Consider the following 24,901-nt stretch of genomic DNA (forward strand, 5'->3'; position numbering starts at 1 on the left):
ACCCGGTTCTCACCATTATCCCCCAGAGGGGTCGCTTTGGTCGCTTTCAAACACATGAGGTCCGGATCATAATTGCGGAAACATTTGGCGGTTCCCAACTGTAAAAACCCATCTTCCCAACATTAGTGCATTCCAATCGGTAGTAAAACAGATCGAAATAGGAACAAAGACAGGTGCAGAGGAAGATGGAGACAGTGGGGAGATCGGAAAGGGTGTAAAAGGGGAGGTATCGAGAAACACGAGATACAGGCATCAAAGGGACGTGCCTAATGAGATGCACGGCTGAGACAATAAGTCCGTGCGGCAAGATGAGCCTTGAGCGGCGCCATCTGCCTTACAGTAACATCCCCCTCGTCATAAAGACACTCACAAAGAACATGTGTCTTCCGCAAATATCTTGGGAGTCCCAGGGTCGCGAAGCGGACAGCGTCCGTTCGCTGGCTACTTGAGGGCAAGAGACAAAATGGATGCCGTATCTAAGATGGAACCCGTGGGTACAGATGAAAAACCCACATAACAAACGAACGGTTTAAGTTAGCACAGCGAAACTGCGCGCACTTACTAAACTCGTCATTTGCGGTTCATAGATACCAGACTCGACCATATTCGTGCGAGTCGAAAGCACCACTTACAATTGTCACGGAACCTCAGAGACTCCAGGCTCTGAAGGGCTGAAGTCGAACTGGAGCTTTGAAAAGGCGCTTCTGTATGATTGTAAAGACCAGGAATACATGCAGGGGTGGATTAGAGAGTTCCTGAGGATAAACATTGGCTCAGCCCCCATTATGATTGTGTGGGACAGCTTTAAAGCAGGGATCAGGGGCAAGACTTTTCATTTTTACTTTAGGAGGAATAAAGCAGAGAAAGAGCAAGTGAAGCAGCTTTTAGACAAGCTGACAACCGAGGAAAGGAAGTTAACCTCAGCAGTTGTGACAGGAGCTGGAGAAGAAGCAGCACAGGGTGTCGTAGCCGCAGTAAAAGCTGAGATCTGATCGATCCTGGCAGAAAGAACAGCAGCTAGATGGGCCACGGCACTAGGGAAACTATATGAATGTGGGGAGCTCATCGGACATCAGTTGGCATTATCCATTAGGCAACAGTCATCCGCCAAAACAGTAACTTCCATACGCACGAGGGAAGATGGGATAACGAATGACCCCGAAAAGATTCATAAGGCTTTTAGAGGGTTTTTCAGGGTATTATACTCAGAAGAGGATACTAGACCCCCTGAGATCAGGAAAACCGATAATGCAGGGTATTTAGAATCTATACCTATGGCCAAACTTAATGTAGAGCACCAAGAACAAATGGAACATCCTCCCACATGGGAAGAGATAACAACTGCTCTGACGAGCTTACCGGATGGCAAACCTACAGGCTTGGATAGTATCCCGGTAGAATTTTATAAACACTTTCTACCTCAAATTAAGGAAATCCTATCTTTATTGTTCATATCAGTTTTCAATGGGACATCGCCACCTCCTTCTTGGTCCTCAGCTAAAATAGTGATCTTCCCCAAAAAAGACAAGTCTCCTCTCGAGATGGCTTCCTTCAGACCAATAACCTTAATAAACACAGATTCTAAAATATTCTCAAAAATATTAGCAACCAGAATTTCCAATAAAATAGAGGGTTTGGTATCCAGTTGGCAACATGGGTTTATCCCAAAAAAGGAACCTACTGAATATGTCCGAAGGACAATCACATTGTTTGATGCCGCTAGGATGTCAGGAGACCTGATCGCATTAATTCTACTCGATGCTGAGAAGGCTTTTGATCGGGTCTCCGGGCTGTTCCTTTGGGACGTGTTGAGGAGGACTGGTTTTGGGCCTAAGATGCTGCAGGCAATTCAAGCCTTGTATAAAACCCCTGTAGCCAGAATCAATATCAACGGACAGCTTACAGAACAGATTGAAATCTCACACGGGACTAGGCAGGGGTGTCCCTGCTCACCCCTTGTCTTTGCTCTTTTTATCAATCCTCTAATCACCAAAATCGAATCTAATACAGAAATAGCCACCGTTAGAAGGCATGGCCTATGCTGATGATTTTGCGGTATTCACCCTGACCACAAATCGGCCATTAAGGCTCTAGAACGCGAAGCTCTTGAGTTTGGGAAGCTATCAGTGTACGCCCTTAATAGAACAAAAACTCAGATAATTTTGAATGAGGAAGTTAAAATTGCTGATAGTCTGGTAGTTCCGAAAGCTAAATATCTTGGAGTTGAGATAGTGGCCAATGTGGATACAATAGTAGAAGAAAATCTGATTCCACTAGCTGCAGAGATTGACAAATACCTTAAGTAAATTGATAATTTGCATCTAACAATAGTTGGCAGATATAACGTCATAAAAATGACTTTTTTTCCCTAAGTTACTTTACTTCTTTAGAACTATTCCCCTTGAGTTTATTAAGAAAATCTTGCACTTATTCGAACTGATTTTTTGTCAATTTATTTGGGCCTACTCACAGCCTAGAAGAGCGTATAAACTACTCTCTCTACCTAAGGAAAGAGGGGAAAGGGCGCTGCCTAATTTTAAGTTGTATTATTGGGCAACTGTCCTACAGTATAGCAAGTTTTTATTTCATGAAGTTTTGGATCCCGAGGCTACAGGACTATCATCTCCATATACACTACTCCTGGGGGAAAGCGCTATGGGATGTCTATGGAGACAGCTTGATTTTGGATATTATAAACGTGTCCGGTTTAAGACTTTAATAAGTGCATATTGGGTATTTACCAATATTCTGAGAACTTTTGGCCTGGGTAAATTAAATTATTATTCCCCCATAAAAAAACAACCCAAATTTGCCACCAATCTTTGGACAAACCTATACCAACAGAAATGGTATAGATCAGGAATAACTAAATTGGGGGAATTAGTTACTCCGACCTGAGTACGGCCCTTTGATGAGCAAAAGGATCAATTTGATCTAAATGAGAATCAGATTTTCTTCAATTTGGCTGTTAAAAATTTCTTAATACATAAAACTGGCGGATTCGCTGGTTTTGGAAGGATAGAACTTATAGATAAAGTACAAGAACGTAAAATATCCCGGAATGGTGGAATCTATTCAATTTTAAATGCCAAAATGCCAGACGACTTGGAGAAAATTGATGCAAAATGGCAATTGAAGTTGAATGTTTCCCAAAGTACCTTTCCTATAGCACTAAATCTTGCCCATAAATATCTGTTGTCATCTAAGCTGCAGGCTCAATTTTAAAAGTCTGGATTCTCTCTTTATATCACCCCGAGCAAAGTAGCAAAGTGGGGAACTGGGAGAGGAACTGTCTGCCCCAGATGCTCTGAGTATTCGGCCGACCAGATCCACATGTTTGCAACATGTCCTAACTTACAGTTATATCGCAAAGAGGTCCAACAATTTCTAGGAGTAGTGTTGGCTCAAGATATCCTACTTACTCCTTGATATTTGTTGCCATGACCATTTACAGGATCTGCCTGGCCTCTCACTGGAAAGACCCGAACCCTCCCTCGTTCGCAAAATGGCAGGCCAGGTTACTGGCCACTTGTAAATTAGAGAGTGTTATCTATGCTAAAAAGGGCAGACGCTCACAAAAAAGAGGCCTAGAGATTAGGGAACCTCTAATGAATTGGTTAGAAGGGGTATAGATCGTTTTGTATGTTTTTTTTATTTTCTCAGCTAAATACTGCGCTATAGACAAACTCTTAGTTTGATGATATTCTTTTTGCTCTCTATTGTTTTATTTCCTCTCTTTGTTCTTTTTGCCTAGCTAATGGGTTTTTTCGTTGTTAATTGTGCAATATTAATTGTTAGCCTACTGTTCTTTTTGGACTTTCTCTTGAATGTACAGACGGATGTCGGGGTGGGGGGTGGGTGGGGCGCTGTAATGAACTTTGTTTTGGATATTTGTAATGTTTTTCTGCTTTGATAAATAAAATAAGAAATAAAAATAAGAAAATGAAATCAAGGAGGGAGAGGTTTAGCAGGGAGGTAGTTGGGAGCCAGCTCTCTCGGCCATCGCAGCGGCCGCCATCTTGCCGTCACTTCAATTTTTAGCTGTGACATTGAACCTTGATTATTGAAATCCCTCCTTCCCTTATACTTCAATGAAGTTTTATCATTTTAATGTATTTTATACATCCCCTGCACTTAATTTATATTGCAATTATTTTAATTAATATAACAAAATAGATAACTTTAATGAATTGAGAATTGAATATGTATAATTTTGCTGTTGTACTTTTTAATGTTTATTATTGGGCTTTATTTGAATTATTAGTTGATGAAATAGTAGGTGTTTGTGAAATTTCATATGTGGAAAGATTTTTGTTTATATATGCATATCTTTTTTTGCATCAATTCACACCATATGATTTTATGTTTATTTTACAATATCAGGTCTTGTAGTTAGGCAGGTGAATGTTTTTATACGTAATTTTCTTTCTTGCTTTCTTCTTGAAATGTTTATTTTATATCTTATATACATATGTCTGCCTTGTTCACAATGTATACATACCGCGATGAATGAATTCATTTTCTGATAATATGAGCACTATGCTCTCACTTTTATCATGTATCTACTTGGTTTACATTGTATACACATCGCGGTGAACGAATTCATTATTTGATTTTATGCCATCATGTCGATTTGTGCCTTTCATCCCTTTGTTATGGGTGATAGAGCTTTTTAATCACTATATATTGTAACACCTACTTTGGGCGCGTCATGTGACCAAGCTCCGCCTGCGGAGCGAAACGCGTGGAGGAGAGCACTTGCTCTGCACTTGCCAAAATAAATCATCACTGCTGACACATTTGATGGTGTGATGGCGCTTTATTTCAAAGTTTGATCTGTGAGAGAAGAGGTCTGCGCCTGTTTTGTTACTGCGTTGATAGTGGCCAGGATTGCTACGATTTTCGTCACCGGACTTTGGCTGTTTCCGGTTCCGCAGGACCTGCCCAGATCCAAGAGGCTCAGCGTTTTCTCCAGCCAGCTACCCTTTGGAGTATTGTGCCTTGAACTCGGATGAGTTTTTTGTTAGCTGTGCCCACCGCTTTTTAGAGACTTTACGTTTGAGACGGTATCAGGTTGCTGCACGGCGTGGCGTTTGTGGATTCAGCGAGGTCGGCTGACCTTTGCGAGCCTTGGACGCCGAGTCCGGTAAGACGCCCGGTACTAACAAACTGTGAACTACTGTTATTGAAAGCGGGTTTTGGGATAATTCTCCTATTACTGAAAACAATACATTATTGCCATCTAGCAGTGAAGCGGCAGTATTTTATCAAAAGCCGACCATTTTTGTGCAACAATGATTTCCAGCGACGCGCTGAAAAGTAGAGAAACGGCAGCTGAAGCGCTTTATGAAAATCTACCGGCAGTTAACGATGCCCCGCCTACTACTAATCAGGGAACCTCGGTTAACAGCAATGCCAAAGACTTATTGAGGAATTTGGAGAAATTATTACGCAATGAGTTGTCCAAATGGTGGGAAAAAAAGTCCCTAGAGAAGTACTGTGACGCCAACCGTGTACCAAGGGGTCTCAGGGTTTAAATTGTTCCCACATATGATAATCCGGACCCGAAAATGCTACAAGAGTGGGCCGATAACAATCTGCAGGCTTCAAAAAACATGCTACACATCTTGATCAAGTAAGCCCAATCCAACAGAGAGGCTCTACTTGTGGAAATAGAGCGCATCAATGGACTACTAGAAGCTACCGGTGAAACTGACCTAATTAGCAAAACCAGGAAAGAGATTGAAGCCCGTTTGAAAAAATATGAGGAGTCTATCCAAGAACGCAAAATACAAACATTTGCGCGTGATCAGCGCGATTATGCGACAGGTCGCATTTTCACTTTTGCCAGGAAATATGATTCCTACAAATGGAAGGCTATGTCTGGACAGCAAAAATCAGGGCAGGCTATGGGTCAATCGACCACTACCAACATTGATCCTACAGACTCTGATAATGTGTCCCTAACTTCGAATAGTGGGTCAGATGACAACCGGTCAGTCACTTCTGCAGACTCTAGCGACCTAACGGATTTCTCCGTCGTGGACGAGCTGAATTTTGTCAGCAAGGACCGGCGCTACTCCCTGCGCCTCCGCAACCCTCAGCAGCAACAGAGCAGAGCAGCAGTCAAAAACTCTGCATCAGGAGGCGTAATTCCAAAGCGAGGCGCAGCAAGGGGCAACTCTCGCAGGAACTGGAACAAACCACAATGAAACAACAAAATACTGTAAATAATTTGACAGACCTTGTCCTATCAAAGGCGGAGGAACAGCTTCTGTCATTAGGCTTGTCATATTGTCCATCAAACAATTTTTCGTACACTCAAGCACGCATAGATGTTTTTAAATTAATCAGAAAAATCAAATTGATGAAATATTTCCAACTGCATTCTATGCCTGCATAAAAAAGTATGTGACATTGCACAAGCGGACACAACAGTAGTTCCTCTGCAGGTGAGAAATCTTGAAGGCCTGCAATCACTTCTTTCTTTAGCCCATGAGGACAGCACGCAAGAACCTCCTACTGTCAGCCAAGTTGTTGCAGTTAATAAACCAGCATCCAGTCCTTTTCGAAGCAAATCTACTTTCTTACCCCTCATGCCGAAGGACGCCATAGACGTTTTCAGCGACAGAGTAGTCGCTGAATTAAAACAAATGAACAGGGTTACTTTGGGGAAAAAGAAACAACAAAACTACAACAATGAACAATATCTGTCAATAATTAGAAAAATTCAAAGTAATCCATCTGTGATTGTAAAAAACGCCGACAAAGGTGGTAACACGGTTTTATGGGCTAAATCAGATTATCTTATAGAAGCCACAAAACAGTTGGGGGATCCCATGTGTTAAACCAAAACTACCAAATTTGCCATGCTAAAAAGCAATGAATCCACCAGAAAGAACATCTATCAATGGCAAAGAAAGGGTCTCATAACTAAAGATTAGGCCAAATTTTTGAGCGTTATACATCCTATCACCCCAGTTGTCTACCTTCTTCCCAAAGTTCACAAGTTGATCACCCCAGTTCCTGGTCGTCCTATTATTTCGGCACGGGGGAGTATTAATGAAAATGTATCCAAATATATTGATTTTTTTCTTCAACCTCACATGACTTCACTTCCTTCCTATCTTAAGGACACTACAGACTTTTTAGTTAAAATCAAAGATGTGAATTGGTGTTCTGATTTCTGTTTTTTGGTGATGGATATTGAATCCCTTTACACGAGCATCAATCATTCCCAGGGTATTGAGGCCATTAAATATTATTTGGATACACGTAATGCAGTGCTGCGCGATCATAACATCATGTTGGTGGAAACGATCAAGATTTGTTTGACCAACATCCATTTCCAATTTGAGAATGAAATTTACCACCAAGAACGTGGAGTTGCCATGGGCTCGTGCTTCTCCCCTAGCTATTCATGTTTACATGTTGGCTGGTGGGAGGAGCACGTGCTGCGTAAAACTCACAGCCAGTGGCTTCCACATCTAGCCCATTACTGGCATTTCACAGATGATGTATGTATCATTTGGAAAGGGTCGCAGGCTCAGGCTCAAATGTTTGTAGACGAGATTAACATCAATACTCGGAATTTAAAATTTACTGCCACGATCACATCAAACTCGGCTGAGTTTTTAGATGTGCAGGTTTACATAGAGCAGGGAAGGCTTCACACTAAGTTACACAGAAAGTCAACGACGGGCAATGCCATTCTCCACGCCCGGGGTGCTCATCCCTCCCACACCATAAACAGTATTCCCTTTGGCGAATTCATTCGCATCAAGAGAATTTGCAGTGATCCAATCACATCTGATCAGTGCCTAGCTGAATCAATTCAAAGGTTTCTTGAGCGCGGTTACAAGCTAGAACTTTTGAACCGTGCTCTCTCGAAAGCGTCTTCACTTTCGAGGGATGAATTATTGACCCCCAAAAACTTGATTTCTTCTGATGTTAGCTCTACTGGTTCTGTTCGTCTCATTACCACTTATTGATCACAAGAACGCAAATTGAGATGAATCATTAATTCAGAATGGGCTATTGTTTTGACTGATGTTATTTTAGGTCCCATCTTACCTAAATTTCCTGCAATCACCTTCAGGAGGGCTCCCTCCATGAAGGACGTATTGGATAAGACCCAGCCTGAATTAACACCTAAACGTACTTGGCTGTCCAAAACGTTTTTTTTCAAATGCACGTCATGCCGAGCATGAACGTTTGCGAGAAATGGCACACACTACAAATCTGCATTTAATGACAAACCCATCGCCATTAATGAGTACCTCACATGCCATAGTGATTTTGTCATTTACCAATTACCCTGTCATTGCAATCTGTCATACATTGGTAGCACTAAGTTGCCGGCCAATCAGCGCATCTTGCAGCAGATACGAACCAAAGTCAACTCAGACAGCAGTTATCCTGTGGCTCGCCACTTTAAAGCTGTCCATGGTAACAAACTGAAAGATCTGCAGTACACACTTTAGGGGTCGGTCCCTAACCACGGACGGGGGGGGGGGGGGGTGACCGAGAGAAACTTCTCAGACAAAAAGAAACGTATTTCATTTTATTACTTGATTCTAAGGCACCAAATGGATTGAATGCAATTGATGAACTCCATAACTTTCTGTAATTAGAGCTTCTGAGTTTTCATCATGTTGTTTCTGTAGCATCATGTCCTGGTATAGGTTACTTCTGAAGATTGTTAAAGTCTATGAATGCACATTTTTTGCTGTGTACTTACATTAGATGAATCAGTAGAATTTTCATAATTTTTGCTCCAGCTGTTTCTGACTATAATAATGTTTTTATATATCTTTTTTCACCCATTAGACACGAGCACTTTAGTTAAGTTGGCATATTTCACATCATGTTTCAAACTTCTTTCTCGCATTGTGTTGCAAGGGGAACTTATGCACACTGTGGATTGGTCATTAGTGAACGGATTTGCAACTTGCATTTGAATGTATCTGGTTTTAGGCACACTATGTGCACATTTCATTCAATAACATACTTTGCATTGGATTAAGCTTTTTATTCAAAAACCTATATCTGTCAATTAATTTTGGGCAATGTTGCTTTTAGGACTCTGAATGACTATGCATTTACCATCATGTACTAGATTTTATCTGACCACACCACAATTTTATAATATGAGCACTATGCTCCCACTGTTAACATATGTCTGCCTTGTTTACAATTTATACATACCGCGATGAATGAATTCATTTTCTGATAATATGAGCACTATTCTCTCACTGCTATCATGTATCTACCTGGTTTACATTGTATACACATCGCGTTGAACGAATTCATTATTTGATTTTATGCCATCATGTCGATTTGTTCCTTTCATCCCTTTTTTATGGGTGATAGAGCTTTTTAATCACTACATATTGTAACACCTACTTTGGGCGCGTCATGTGACCAAGCTCCGCCTGCGGAGCGAAACGCGTCAAGGAGAGCACTTGCTCTGCACTTGCCAGAATAAATCACCTCTGCTGACACATTTGATGGTGTGATGGCGCTTTATTTCAAAGTTTGATCTGTGAGAGAAGAAGAGGTCTGCGCCTGTTTTGTTACCGAGTTGATAGCGGCCAGGATTGCTACGATATATTTATATATATCAATGAAAACACCAAAGGTTAAAACTTAGTTATTGTTAGGACAACTGTATTTATTATTTCTATACAAACCAAACGTATACTATACAGACATTAGCAATTCTAAACTTATTGTTATACCTTAAATGTATCATTTTCCCTCCAACTTTACTTTACTATAACTGTATTTCTTCTTTCTTTACAAACCAAACTTAAACTACACAAGCATTAGAAATTAAAAAGTTACACTCACACCTTACATTTGTAATCTATGCACCACCTTCACATTATTATAACTAGTGTACCTCCATACACACTGTTTTCAGTTTACTAGCCACACAGCAAAAAAGCTATCTCGCCACTCTTACATGCACTGTGTGCTCACAAATGATGTGATTTGAGATCTCATATGTATTTATATAAATGATATAATTTCATATGTTACAAGTGATGTAATATAAAAGGATATAAGCAGTGCATGGAGATGGAGCACTTTAGCCAAAATCCTTACCTATAACTTGTCACTCTACCATGTACAGTGTTTCCATAAATGATTTTATTAGACAAGTCACACATTTTGCTACAAACGCTATCATTTAACATGCTTTAAGTGATGTACAATGAAAAGGTAGAAGCAGTGCATGGAGAAGGCGCAAGTTATAATTAATTAATTGTGGCTAGGAGTTGACAACACTGTGTACGGATGTGAATGAGTTAGAGCAATTTGAAGGTGACACCTACATTTAAAATTTAGGGTATATCTATATCTTTGGAATTTCAGTGTAGTTTAAAATTGGTTTGTTTGGAATGAATAAATAATGTTATAGTAATTTGAATGTGGTGCATACATTATAAATTTAAGCTCTGACTATAACTTTGAATTGGTAATGTTTGTGTAGTTTAAGTTTGTTTGTATTGAAAGAATAAATGAAATTTCTCTAACTATAAGTTTTAACCATTGTTTTTTTATTGAATTGTTATGTTTTTTGGGGGGAAAATTTGTTTTTTAACATATCACAAGGTAAATCCATCATTGTTTTTTCTTTTTATGCAGTGTCTTGGAGTAGCATATGGTAAAGTGACGGAGAGATGATTGGCAAGGAGCAGAGTGAAGTGAGGTTGTGTGAAGTGGGAAAGATTGAAGTGGGGTAGAGTGGAGTGGTGTAGAGTGAAATAGCATGGAGTCGAGTGGAGTAGAGTGAAGTGAGGTGGAGAGAAGTGGCGTAGAGTAGAGTGGGGCAAAGCGAAGTAGCATACTGTGTACTGTGTACAGTGAAGTTGAGTTCAGTGTTGTGGCATACAGTGTAGTGGCATACAGTGTTGTTGCAGTCAGTGCTGTGGCACAGAGTGGAGTGATGTAGAGGGGAGTTGCATAGAGTACAGTGGCCTGGAGTTCAGTGGTTCAGAGCAGAGTGCAGTGCTACAGAGTAGAGTGCAGTGATGCAGAGTGCAGTACAGTGGCGTATAGTGTAGTGATGTATCGATGAGAACAGTAGCATGGAGTGCAGGGGGTAGAGTGGAGTACCATATGGTGTAGTGGCATACAGTGTGGTGGCGAAGAGTGATGTGGCATAGAGGGAAGTGGCATAAAGTGGAATGGTGTACAGTGGAGCAGTGGAGCCTGGAGTAGTGTAGAGTGGAGTGGTGTAGAGTGCAATAACATTGAGTGGAGTAGCAGAGAGTGGAGCTAGAAAAAGAAAAAAATGTAAAAAAGTAAAAATACACAGTAGTACACTATTATATATATAAAAACAAAAGTATGTCTGTTTGTCCTTTATGCATTACTACACCATTCATCCGATCGCCATGAAACTTTGGGAAGTTGTTGAGTACACTCCTGCGAAGGTTTGTGACAAAAAACTTTTTTTTTAAATCGGCCCCCCCAGGGCCCTCATAATCTTTCGAATACTGAAATAGACAGCAAATTTTCGATCATTGTCGACAGTTGTAACCCCCAAACGGAAATCGATTGGTCAATCTACATCAGAAGCACAAAAGAAAAAGGCATTACGAGCTTCAGAAACAGACAAGCAACTGGAAGCAAGATTAGAAGCTGTTCGAATACAAACTGCTCAAGCCCGTAATTCTCAAATGAACGAGCAACGAGAATCAAGATTGGAAAACGATCAATTACGCACTGCTCAAGCCCACTCAAATGAAACAGGAGAGCAACCAGAACCATGATTGGAAGCCAATCGAGAACGCACTGCTCAAGCGATACTTACAAATTTTTTCAAAAATAGAATGAATAAGTTTCAATAACAATGACACAATGTAAATTGAATGTTATCATAACCAGCTTCCTTGAATTTCCTTTCTTCTGAGATCGCAGCAAAGCGCGACGGGTAAGCTAGTATTAAATATAATGTAGTACCGTGTATTTTAATTTTTGGGCAATTTTATTTTTTTTGTTTTTGTAACCTTAATTAAATATGTACAACATAAAAAATACATTGTAGTCCACTATATTTGTGAAATATAGTGTACTACAGTATATATTTAATTATTTTCTTTTTTTTTTTAAGCACTGCGATCCTTTTCTGGTAGTACCCCCGAAATATTTTTAAAGTATTAAATGGTATTGGAAAGCTTTTAAAAAATATATAAGGAAATAAACCGACTTTTATCTACCTTTTCAGACTTACCTAAAGTGCCTCAATCATTCCTATGCTCTTATCTAACAGTATGTCTGAGTGGAGTGGCCCGTTCACGTTGCATTTTGCCTCAAGTGCAACGTGGATTGTGTCCTTGCGTGAGAATTCACACGCGAATGGTGCCACACAGTTCGCAAGGGTGCCGTCATCTTGTTTTCTCTATTCTGTTCATGGTGCTGGGCCTATTTTTCAATCTGCTCTAAATTTTGTCAATTCTCTGCCCTCCTAAAAATACTACCCCACATTTTTATTTATTATATTAGTGTGTGTTATTGTGTCTTTGTATTTTACTTTTTTTTTTAAATGTGTGTGTTTGGTGTGACTTTTTGGACTTTTTTTTTTTCCTTTCCCCCCCTTCCTTCCTAACTTCCTTCCTAACTTCCTTCCTTCCTTCCTTCCTTCCTTCCTTCCTTCCTTCCTTCCTTCCTTCCTTCCTTCCTTCCTTCCTTCCTTCCTTCCTTCCTTCCTTCCTTCCTTCCTTCCTTCCTTCCTTCCTTCCTTCCTCCCTTCCTTCTTTCCCCTGTTTTTCTCCCCTCACATGCCATGTTGGAACAGGGTAGAGGCAGCGCAAGGTCCCTAACCAGCCACCTACCCTGTGAACACCAGTGCTGCCCAAGTGGGCAGCCCCAGGATATCTTCAGTGAGGGGAGGTGGCAGCACTGTTTTTTTCGGTGCAACACCACTTCCCCTTCGTGCTGGCAGCAGGTGATAGGCCCGGCAGTAGGCAGCCCCTGCTGGAGCATGAGCTGTGCTTGGGGAGGGTGCACTACTTTGTGCAGCACACAGCAAGGTTCTTCGCACCGTCCAGCAGCTGACACCCTGCTGTGTGAACATTGTTGGCTGGGAGCAGGACCTGCTAGACCTGCTCGTATGTCAAGAATCTGGGGCTTGGTGAGTCTTAATAATTATTTTGTGTTTGTGTTCTACAATGCTAGAAAAAAAATCAGAGGTACATTTAGTTTATGTTTGAATATTATTATTATATGGTTCAGTTTCAGCTAGGCTGGTGTTCAGTGCTTCTTATTCCTACTCATTGGTGCTCTCTCTGGCTGGCATCTATGTATTGCAAAAAAAGGGAGACTGGGTTGGCCCATTAAGGGGGTTGAGAAATCAGAATATAAGCAAAGATCATTCTTTGCAATGCATTAGTTCCAAATGTAGGGTTTGTTAAGGAACTTCGGAATAGGGATTTTCGGATTATTATGGCCAACTCAACAACAGCTGACAGACTTGAATCTAGTACTACAGATGATCTGTTTTAGATAAGTGGAGATTAGCTCTAAAACTAATCAATTGTATTATTCTCTCTCATTTCTTTCATCAGCACCCAAGGGAAAGAAGAGGGACCGCTCAAAGGAGCGTCTAGGAAGAACTGGGGTGAGGGCGCCAGCCACCAGCGCAACCGCTGAGGGCTCCGCCCAGCCAAGTAAGTCCTATTATGCATTATTATTATTTTCCTAACGTAGATTTTTATGATTGTTGTGCGCTTAGGGTAGAATCTTGGGGTATTGTTGGTGCTGGGTTCCAGGACAGGAATTACTGCCTGGAGCCTGGTGTTGCTGGCGAGAAATAAAGTTGCTCTGACACCCTTACCTGCCATCTACATTTCACTTGGTACGATGATGGAATACAAACCCATGCGTGCAAAGTACAATGGAGTAGCTCTATTTCCTCTGCCTTCTAAGTAATTTTCCTTTTTAACCTTATATCATGGTTTTATTTTGCTAGCTGACTTTTTCTGGTATGTAGGAGTCTCTAGTTCACTTATCTTTTGCTTTGTTTGTAATCCTTCCCTCTCTCTTGTATATCATGTGGTACTGTAAGACTAAGAACAGATTTTTGGTACTATGGTACTATACTGTCTCCTGTGAAGATTGCAGGACCAAGTAAGCTAGTATTATAAATAATATTCACCATGTAGGTTTCTTAAGAAGGCTTTCTTTTCCTTGTTCTTGCTCTAACAATTGATGAGAGAGTGGCCACGATCATGAACCACCTCCCACCCCCCCCCATGTTATGCTGTGTAATTCATATATACAGTATAAAAGCAGTTTCCAAGACAGTGCAGCATGGCTGGAAAGGATAATGTCCTATTGCATTTGACAACCAACATCATATGTCTTTCATCTACCATTATTCCACCTTTTATTGTGCTTCAGTGACTCAGAGCCATCATGATGATCATCATAAGCGGTAGCTCAGCCCATCTAGTATGAAAGGTTTTTGGCTTGCTTCACTACCTGGCTTTGCCCAGGGTGATATGTTTGTTAGAAGATACTACAGTGCTAACGAACTATAGTAATATATCCCAATTGTATTTTTTTGATAAAAAGAATTAAGGGGAGGCATATGTAGCATCTTAAAAATGTGTAATGTTTTTTTCTAGCCACACTGACCACCAGTAACACTGGCTCAAGTGTTGCCGCAGGAGGAGGAGAGTCACTTGGAGGGGGAGAAGCAGCGGTAGGGACAGGTGGTGGTAAGTTACATTGATTGCTTACTGGCAATTACTATTATACTCACTAGCTACAAGGATGTTGTTGTGATCATGAAGACTCTGTTTTACCAGTTATGGCCTCTTCTATCTGCAACTCAGCAAAAACTCACATAAAAGGTGCTCAAAATGATGTCTTGAGAGAAATAGGAAAAAACTGAAGGTTAAAAGAAAAAATGGATGAAATGGTATATGAGTAAAAGAATGCATGGGTGGATAAAAGGGTGCGCATTATTGGGTAAAGGGATGGATGGGTGATAGGATGGTTGAAAGAAAGGGTGGATACTGGATGGTGCATAATGGATTGGAAATTTTGATGAAATACTGGATGAGAAAAAGTAACACTCAAATCATGGTGGCTTTGGGTATTTATGGAAGAACAAAAACATGAATGAATAATTGGAATACTGGGATGAATGAGCAAGGTAGGTCTTCTGGAGAGGGGCGTGCTGCTCACCTAAGTCGATGACTTTGTTTTATGGTCATCAAAGGGTATGGTGCAAAGCGGGGGGTATTTTCTTTTCCATTTGTTCTACTCCAATATATAGTATGGTTCAATTTAATTTCTCTCAGAATTCTCCCTCGAAACTCTGGTTTCAATATAAAAGGGGGAATCTGATTAAAATGCAAAAATCTCCCTCAGCTTTAACTGTGAAGTTCAGGGTATCTAAAGATATGTGAGTAGAGGCCTCACTCACTTATCATGACATGCTTCATCATCGGCGCCCAGCCACACCCGGGTAAGATGATACTACATGGGTGGACTCAACCATAGATGGAATGTGAGTTCTTAGATAAAGCAGCACTGGACATGCAGGGAACCAGAAGAGTGATGTTAAAAATACCTCTAGGTATACGCAAACACTATGTTCATTTGGAGGGTGCCTGGGGTATATATAAAAGCATGAATTTATTGGGTTTTACTGAATATAATCGTTCAGTTGTTCCCCTCTTGTAGTGCCAACATGTCTCATGGAGAAGAGCAGGGCCATTTGGATTAAAGCTAGATAATTGTCAACTAAAACTGCCCCAGCTGCAGACAGTAGCAAAGTACCTGAGACGCTAGTGTGCCTCCATTAATTTAGCACAACACAAATTGTCCTCTATAGTGCATAATGCTTTGCTCATTAATGAGAGGTGATTTAACTGTATTTTTCCACTAAAGGTGTCTGTTTAGTTTCTAGAAAAACCTTTAAAAGAAAAAGAAATAGAAATCAAAACACAGTTTTTTAATCAGGTGCTATACTGCCTTAATGCTTTTCTGCCAGACAGTCAGTGCTTTTTATGCGAGGCATGTGTGAGTAAAATATCAGATTGGCCTTGTGACTCTCCAACTTATAATCACATTAAATTCCAATGGCGCTAGGGGGCCAGCAATGTACTGCTACTGTGCCACCTATTAATTTTAAATCATAGTTTTCACAGAGCATTGTGTACAATTTCTCTTTTTTCTTTTTGTATTTCTTGATATAGCTAATCCTGGTAGTCCACCCGTACCACCCAAAAAGGCAGGTGATATTGGCGGCAGAGGCTGGACCAGATCCAGCAGGAATATCGGCCCCCGGTAGCCCAGGTGGATGAGGAAGAAAAGGCCAGAACATCTGCCTCTCAGCCAGGCCCAAGTGCAGCCAGCTAGCCACAGCCTCCAACCTCCTGACCATCCTATCACCGGGGCCGCTGCCAGTCAAGGGACCTAACTGGAACTGCTATTACCCCTCCCAAGCTGACCAAGACAAGAGATTGCTGTAGCCCATACTGCAGTGACTGGACCACATAAAGAAGAATGTGGAGAGCTGCCTGGACAGGATGGAGTGGAGCTTGGACCAGCTCTGGACTCAAATAAACAATTCCCTCTTCTAACTCTTTTTAATTTTTTTGTGTTGGTGGGAGGAAGTTGCTGTTGTTGGAGTGGGTGTGAAGAGAGCTGGGACCAGGGGATTTGTTGGACATTGGTTGTTGAATGGGGATGTGTAAATTTGTCTGGGGAAAGGGGTGGACCTTTTTTCTATGTAAAAAAATAAAGGGAAAGTGTTAGTTCTTCATGCTTTATGCCTGAAGAAGTTTGTTTGTATTTTACTTTTACTTTGCACTTCTGCCTTTTTATGCAGCCTGTTTTTTTCTAATCTGTATACCGGTTAGGTATAGGTGGGCATATCTCTGCAACAATCTTGACCATTAGGAGAAATGCTGCCATGACCTATATTGCCTACAACAACCTAGATAAATGATTTCGTATGCAGTAGCAATTATTTGCCTACATACTAACTTAACTAGTTCACTTTACTCCATAGTTCTCTTACCTGAATATAGATTAAGCAATAATGTGGAATAGATCACAGCTTCACATGCGAGGTCTCATTCCCACCCAGGTGAGCTCTAACTATAAGATTATTCAGAAGGATTATTTATGACAGGCAACTAAATGAAAATAAAAACTCTGAGTTAATGGGTTATAAATATATCATAGCTTTACAAAGAATTGAGACCAGACTACTACATGACACTACAAAGAATAACTGATGGTGATAAAAATAACAAAAAATAGCAAGAGTAACTTCTTAGCAATGGAAAGTTAGTCTTTAATTACAAATTAAGTTAGGAAGTCCTTGAGTCATAAAAAGTTGACTCAGAGTCTGGAGTGGACAAGGTTAAGTGTTTACACAACACAAGGCCTGAATGATGGTTCTGATGATTAATGGTCTATAATATAGATCACTTTTATGCGAGGGTGGATAAATGGGGCCAATGTGGGCTACTGCTTAGGTGATAGTAAATCATGCAGTGAGTTGGTGTCACTTTCACCATATCTGCCACACCAAGTGTGTGATTCATTTATGGCGTAAATTAAGTCACACCTCAATAATTCACACAGACCAAGGGAAGAGGGTTAGGGTTTTGATGAATGGATGGTACAGATGATTTGGAGAAAGGTGTAACAAAGACAAACACTACACTACACAAGGACAATGTTCATCTGGGCAAAGAGCAGCACATGATTGTCATCAATCTGTTGGGTAAGGAAAGAAAGGAATGAGTATAAGAAAGTACAGTTAAACCAAGTTACTATTATATATTTAAATGTCCTGTCACCTAGGTTTGGAAAATAGTACATACAAATTATGAAGGAGTGAAGAGAACGCAAACAGTTCTAAAAAATGATTCTTAAAAGAAAATTATACTGTATTGGCAAATTCGGCAGATTCTTCTGCATTCTTATTGGATTATCTGTCTATCTTGGGTGCCTGGCTGAAGCTGTCCATTGAGGTAAGCATGAGTGTTATGGTGCTTTTGCCTTTTCTGCAGCAGAAAAAAATGGCAGGCAGATTGCAAAACAGAAACGAAATTGTAGAGTCAAGGAGAAGGACAGAAGGTAAGCTTCATGAGGAGTGTACCAAGAAGATATGTAGCAGATCAAGAGCGTAGTTCTCTGCAATCATTCATTTTATAACTCATGTGTGATCAAATAAGTGTTCGCAATTACAACAACCAACAATCACAGACAAGTGGCTGCATGTACTTGGCAGATCAAACTCACAACTGTCATTTGGCCTAGCACTTGCATAATGTGATGATTTGACATTATCAAGTTTGTCTACAGGTATCTACAACAACAGGCCCCCTACCCAATCACATTATTTCAAATATGAGCCAGCCAGCAAACACACTAAGCAGCATTGCATTTCACAAATCAAAGCACCTCTCACCAGTAAACAGAGTTTAGTAGGCCTCTTAGAGTCATCATCACCATGTTGGTTTCCCTGGAGTTGTTGATAACTTCCTTTTCTGACAGTTGTTGAGGTAGTTCTGCTCTGAGTCCTTCCATCATCCTCCTGACTCTGATTATCGAATATGTCCAACTTCTTTCCGCTTCTTGACCCAAAGTAGAGAGATCGACCTGTAGTGCAATGTTATTAATGAAAACCAAGAGAAACATTGATTCATTTTTTGTGTTTCTTTGCTGAACGAACTGGTCTGGTCTTTGAGGAGTATGAACAAGAAAATAAAGCAGTATGGACCTGGCAAACAAATCTCGCAAAGTGTCAAAGGGGAAGTAAAAAAATACCTTCAGAAAAAAATGATTGCTCAAGGCCACCACAATTGTAAAACATCACAAACACAATCAAGTTAACAAATTAAAGTTGAACACCGTCACCCACCCTCACTGTCTGCCACCACGTAAATCATTTCAACACTTACAATCACTCATATATCACTCATTGGTGCATTACTTAACTGTTCAAATTCAAACACGGTGGTACATTACTGATCCTCATTGATTCACAAAACACATTTTGACCAGTCTTGTAAATCAAATATTCTGGGGCAACCCTGCTTGGGGATAATAAAGGTATTGGCATGGGATGGAGGCATGCATTTTCTCTCCAATGTCCTTGAAGGGAAATGGGGGAGGCTTCTTCACTGCACACTGGTCTAACTCCAATCCGGCCATCCATATGTCTAAAACAGTGGGGCTGCATTGGTCAGTCAGACACAAACAAACAAAATAATATAATGTCCACCTAGCTTTATCCTTTTGTTGTCCAAGCAGTTCAGCAACAGAAAGTTCTATGGTGTCCCAGGCCTACTCAGTAGTCAGGTAAGTAGAATTAATCCTCAAACTCAGGTGGTTTGCCCAGACGTTGGTCCGCTAACAGAGAGACTGGTCCTTCTCTCTATGAAAACTGCACTAGCTGCACTGAACACATACTCAGCAGACACACTGGATACCAGACAAGCCAGATACATTATTGCCAGTCTGCTGACCACTGGCATCTCTTCCCATGCCAAGACACTAAAGGATTTGACCCAGATTGACCTCTCTTGTGTTATACAGATAAGCCTAGACCATCCTCTCAATTGTCATTGGTTCTCTGACTTGCTGAACATCTTTTACCTTTGTCTCTGCACTTGACTTTATCCAGCCTTTAGAAACCAATCAAATGCAGATTTGGGGGACAATGCTCCTGTTCCTGTTGTTGTTACTTGTGTTCTTGTTGGTTTTGGCTGCTGTGAGCCAACAGCACTGCCATTAGGCTGTATGAAAGTTGAAGTTTGCATCCCAGAACTTCTGCATGGAAGTAGGCCTCTAATTCACAGTGATTCTTTTTATCAGTCACTGGCTTGCTCAGCAATCCATATCTTGTATGAAAACTCCCCTTCTGAATGAAATTGGTCAGTGGCCAGTAATTGTTTGTACTGTGGATCAAGAATTGGCACCAATGTAATGCTAGTATGACAAAATGTCACTTTGCAGACTTATAGTAACAGCCAAGCGAAGGATTAAGCTCTCCACCAACTCATGCATCTCTTTTTTTCATTCATACCTATGTACATTTCAGACACCTCCTTTAGCCGTTTCTGTAGCATATGCAAGGGATAGATAAGTCCTCCTTGCTGACTTCCTGTACAAAAACCTCAAAAAGAAGCAGACTCTCTGTTAGGCATTTGGCTAGGCCCCATTGGTCCATCTAAATGATCTTGCCTTTCACAGTTGCATCCCCTCTTTGCATGACATATTAATTGATCGATCTGTACTGCTGAAACATACGTTGCAAAATGTAATAAGTCAATTTTCAAAGTGTTAGCGCATCCTGTATGAGGCTTTAACTGGCCTTCTAGTATCATAATGAATGATCCTCAAATGCTTCCAGCCCTTAAAAGAATGGCTGCAATGAGTGCAGATTCCTCTGCAGCTGGACAGTAGGTTACTGATTCAGTCTTCTGTTTTTTAGAAAGTCCTATACAACAATGTTGGTACCGTGCGCCAAACACAGGACCATGAAATAGCCACAATCTGACATGGTCTTTACTATATTACTGACATTGTCTGTGACAACAAATCCTATGTTAAGCCTTCTGGGTCGCAGCCATTCAAAGATGTTGTGTTAACTTCATCTAAAAGGTTTGCAGCTGTATAGGATTTCTCCATAGTGAACATGGCTAAGGTTGCATTCTCCTGTGTACCATTATAAATTCCAGCAGTGTCAACACCTGCTGATATAATTTCTCTACCCCCCCACAAAAGAGATCTAGTCTGCACTGATGCATATGTAACCAGTAGCTTGGCAACTGGTCCACATGTATGTCGTCAGGAGGCACTCTGCTACAAAGCTTGTCCAAGCTGTTCCAGCACATTGTGATGTAGCACTGGAACAAGAACTCTGGCACAATAGGCCCAGCTGCGAACATTCCATTTCAGGCAGATGGCAGCCACAAAATCTAGAAAACCCACTCCTTCCACAAAAGAAAAGGGACCATTTGCATTTTTTTTTTGCTAAGGTGCACCTCCCAGAGGATTACGGGGTGTTTGGCCTCTGGTACCATAGTTTATACCAAGCTTTCTTATACCGACACTTGCCTTGCAAAGGGAGCATATGGTAATGTTTGCCTCTGGCTTGCTAACCGTAAAGTCCCAAACTGTGGAGGTCCACTTTGTGACACTGGTGCCACTGCCAATGTCCAAAGAAGTGGCAGTAGGGGGGTGTTTTAATGTTTGCCTCTCTGTAGTGCCTACCTCTACTGAGGTGCCTATGGATGCAGGTCACCGGGGCCTTGCACATCTGAAAGCTGGCAGTGGTGGTATCTGTGCTACATCCGTTAGAGCAGGGTGAGATGGGGTACCATTGGTCTTTTCTGGGACATGGCTAACATCCATGATGACTGGGGTATTGTCATCCTCCTCTTCTTCATCCATAGGCTTTTAGGAACCTTTCTTTTCTCTTGGCTCTCCTGGCATGTTCCAGACTGAGGCAGGATCCAAGTAGAGACTTGATCATCAGAAGGGTGGCTTGGAGAAGAAGATGGTGCAATACCCTTCCTTTTTAATCCTGGAGATCTGGAAAACTATCAGTCTTCAGAAGGAGGGCTTCTTCTACTTCCTCAGCATATAGTTCAATCTCCTAAAGTGCTCCTACTTCATGAGGAACTACTATTGCTGGCTGCAGCTGTTGCCGTCCTTTTAGCGTAGTTTCCAGCAACGATTGGGAACTACATTGCAGAAGAAATAACTCCAAATCAACGTCACTGCTGTTCGGCATTGCAGGGATTACTGTGGCAAATGCAAAAAGAACAATTGATGGACAGAATGCAGAACAATGTCTTACAATCACCCCAGTAAAGAGATATGGGCCTAAAACCATCGATTATTTGCTCACCATGCCATTCCAGTTTGGACCCAGCCATATGCAAGTCAGTCTTGACCCTGCACCCAATAGGAACAGTCCAGCCAGAACTGCCAGGCCAGGTACTCCCAGTACTGGAAACAAGCATCCTAGGACCAGTTTCAAGCTTTCATCCCTCATCAGCCAGGATAGCTTGCCTCCAGTGGCATGGAGAGCATGGGACCCACATCTTGGCTTACCCATCCTTCTCAGGGTGACAAATGCAAAAAGAACAATTGAAGGACATAATGCAGAACAATGTCATGCATTCACCTCAGTACAGAGATCTGGGCCTAAATCCATTGTTTTCTTGCTCACCATGCCATTCCAGTTTGGACCCAGCCATATGCAAGTCAGTCTTGACCCTGCACCCAATGGGAATAGTCCAGCCCGAACTGCCAGGCCAGGTCCTCCCTGAACTGGAAACAAGATTCCTAGGACCAGTTTCGGGATTTCAGCCCTCATCAGCCAGGATAGCTTGACTCCAGTGGCATTGAGAGCACAGGACCCACGTCTGGGCATACACATCCCACTCAGGGTGACAAATTCAAAAATAACAATTGATGGACAGAATGCAGAACAATGAGATACATTCACCCCAGTACAGAGATCTGGGCCTAAATCCATTGTTTTTTTTCTCATAATGCCATTCCATTTTGGACCCGGCCATATGCAAATCAGTCTTGACCCTGCACCCAATGGGAACAGTCCAGCCCGAACTGCCAGGCCACGTCCTCCCTGGACTGGAAACAAGCATCCCAGGACCGGTTTTGGGCTTTCAGCCCTCATCAGCCAGGATAGCTTCACTCCAGTGGCATGGAGAGCACGGGACCCACGTCTGGGCAAACCCTCCCACTCAGGGTGACTAATGCAAAAAGAACAATTGATGGACAGAATGCAGAACAATGTCGTACATTCACCCCAGTACAGAGAGCTGGGCCTAAATTAATTTTTTGCTCACCATGCCATTCCAGTTTGTACCCAGCCATATGCAAATCAGTCTTGACCGTGCGCCCAATGGGAACAGTCCAGCCTGAACTGCCATGACAGGTCCTTCCTGGACTGGAAGCAAGCCTCCCGTCCATCAATTGTTTCTTTTACATATGTCGGGATTACAGTTGCTGCCTCTGTGCCATGCATGGGCTTGAAACTAGGTTTGGGTGGAGCTGTTTATGCGGTGGTGCAACTCCCAGCTTGCTCCCTGGAGGCTGGTGCAGCAGACACATAACGTTGCCCTTAAAAGGTCGGGGGAGGTATACCAGTGGTGGTAAGCTCCTTCTTATCACTGGCCATTTTTTTGGAAGCACCTTTCTTTGGGGCCATCTTGTAGCTGTCACCTGGCATTGGAACTTAGCTTCACAAGCTGAAGAGATGTGAGTACTGAGGTCACATGTTGTATGTGGTCATGCGTCAACTGTACAGGTTTTCTGTCTGGCGGTACAATGGGTGATGTCTCTTCTCTTGTGTATCTAAAAGCAAACAAGCAAAAAAAACTTTTGTGAAATGCGGCATTTTTGCTGTTTGAATTAGTAGTACAAACAATTTCATTTATTGTGGTTACCTAAGTTGTAAAGAATTAACACCAATACAGTCTATCCATTCAAAAGTAAAACCACACCAACATAAAGTTTCATTTACAATCAGGAAGGATGAGAAAGAGCAACAACATACATACATGACTGTTTGTTTATGTGACATTCAGGGAGGTGCAGGTGACAATGGAATAATCCTTAAAAAAATTAGTGCTTTTGTGCAGTGGTGCACCTATGTCAGACAGGGGTTAATAGATGTTGGGAAAATGTGAAACAGAATATTTAAAAAAAGCAAAAATTAAAAAAAAAAAGTTTTAAAAGAAATTCAAAAAACCAAAAAACAAAATTAATATCAAAAAAAAAAAAGAAGGAAACAAGTATTTAAAAAAAGAAAAGAAAATGATTGCTAATGAGCTAGGGAACTACCATGAGAAACCCATTAGGATTTGGGAGACAAGGTATATATGCAGGTGAAAAATGCAAAAAAAGATATATGATAATATAAAATACAGTTCATGTACACAGCTAACACCCCCAACACGGCTCACCAGCAGGCTTTTCTCAAGGATCTTCCTGTCCCGCAAATCTCCCCAGAATGGAATGAGACCCTTAGAGCGCCTATTACCCTAGAGGAAGTGCAAACAGCTATCAGAGCCCTGAAACCCCATAAGGCTCCCGGTACGGATGGGTACACGGCCGTATTTTACAAAACCTTCATGGGGGACATTGGTCGACATCTAGTCCGACTTTTCAATCAGATGGCCCTGGAGGGCGACGCCCCTGCCTCCATGGCAGAGGCGGTAATCGCTGTGATCCCTAAACCGGGGAAGGATGCCACCTGCTGCTCTTCCTACCGCCCCATTGCCCTATTGAACATTGACGCAAAATTGTACTCCTCTATTCTGGCCAGGCGGTTGACGGACATTATACCACTCATCATCCATCCCGACCAGTCGGGCTTTATAAAAGGGTGCCAGACACACGACAACACCCGCCGTATCGTCCATTTAATCGAAAAAGCCAACAAATTTAAAATTCCTGCGTTGTTAATCGGTCTAGATGCTGAAAAAGCATTTGACCGAGTCGATTGGCAATTCTTATGGGCCACCCTGGCACGATTTGGCTTCTCCTCCGCATTCATAAGATGCTCCAGGCTAATTACCGACGTCCCACTTCCAAAGTCTCCGTCAACGGAGTGCAATCCTCCTCCGTCGGCCATACCAGGGGAACCAGGCAGGGTTGCCCCCTGTCCCCCATATTATTCGCCCTTAGCATAGAACCCTTAGCTATAGCAGTAAGGGAGCATCCAGGAATAGAGGGCCTCCCCTTCACGGGGGAATCACATAAAATTTCCCTCTTTGCGGACGACGTCCTCCTCTCCTTGTCAAACCCGAGTAGCTCACTCCCACACTTGCAGGAGGTCCTCAGCTCCTTTGAGCTGGCGGCAGGCTTTAAAGTTAAT

The sequence above is a fragment of the Lissotriton vulgaris genome, chromosome 3_1 (assembly GCF_964263255.1).
Source record: "Lissotriton vulgaris chromosome 3_1, aLisVul1.2, whole genome shotgun sequence".
In the NCBI taxonomy this organism is placed as follows: Eukaryota; Metazoa; Chordata; class Amphibia; order Caudata; family Salamandridae; genus Lissotriton; species Lissotriton vulgaris.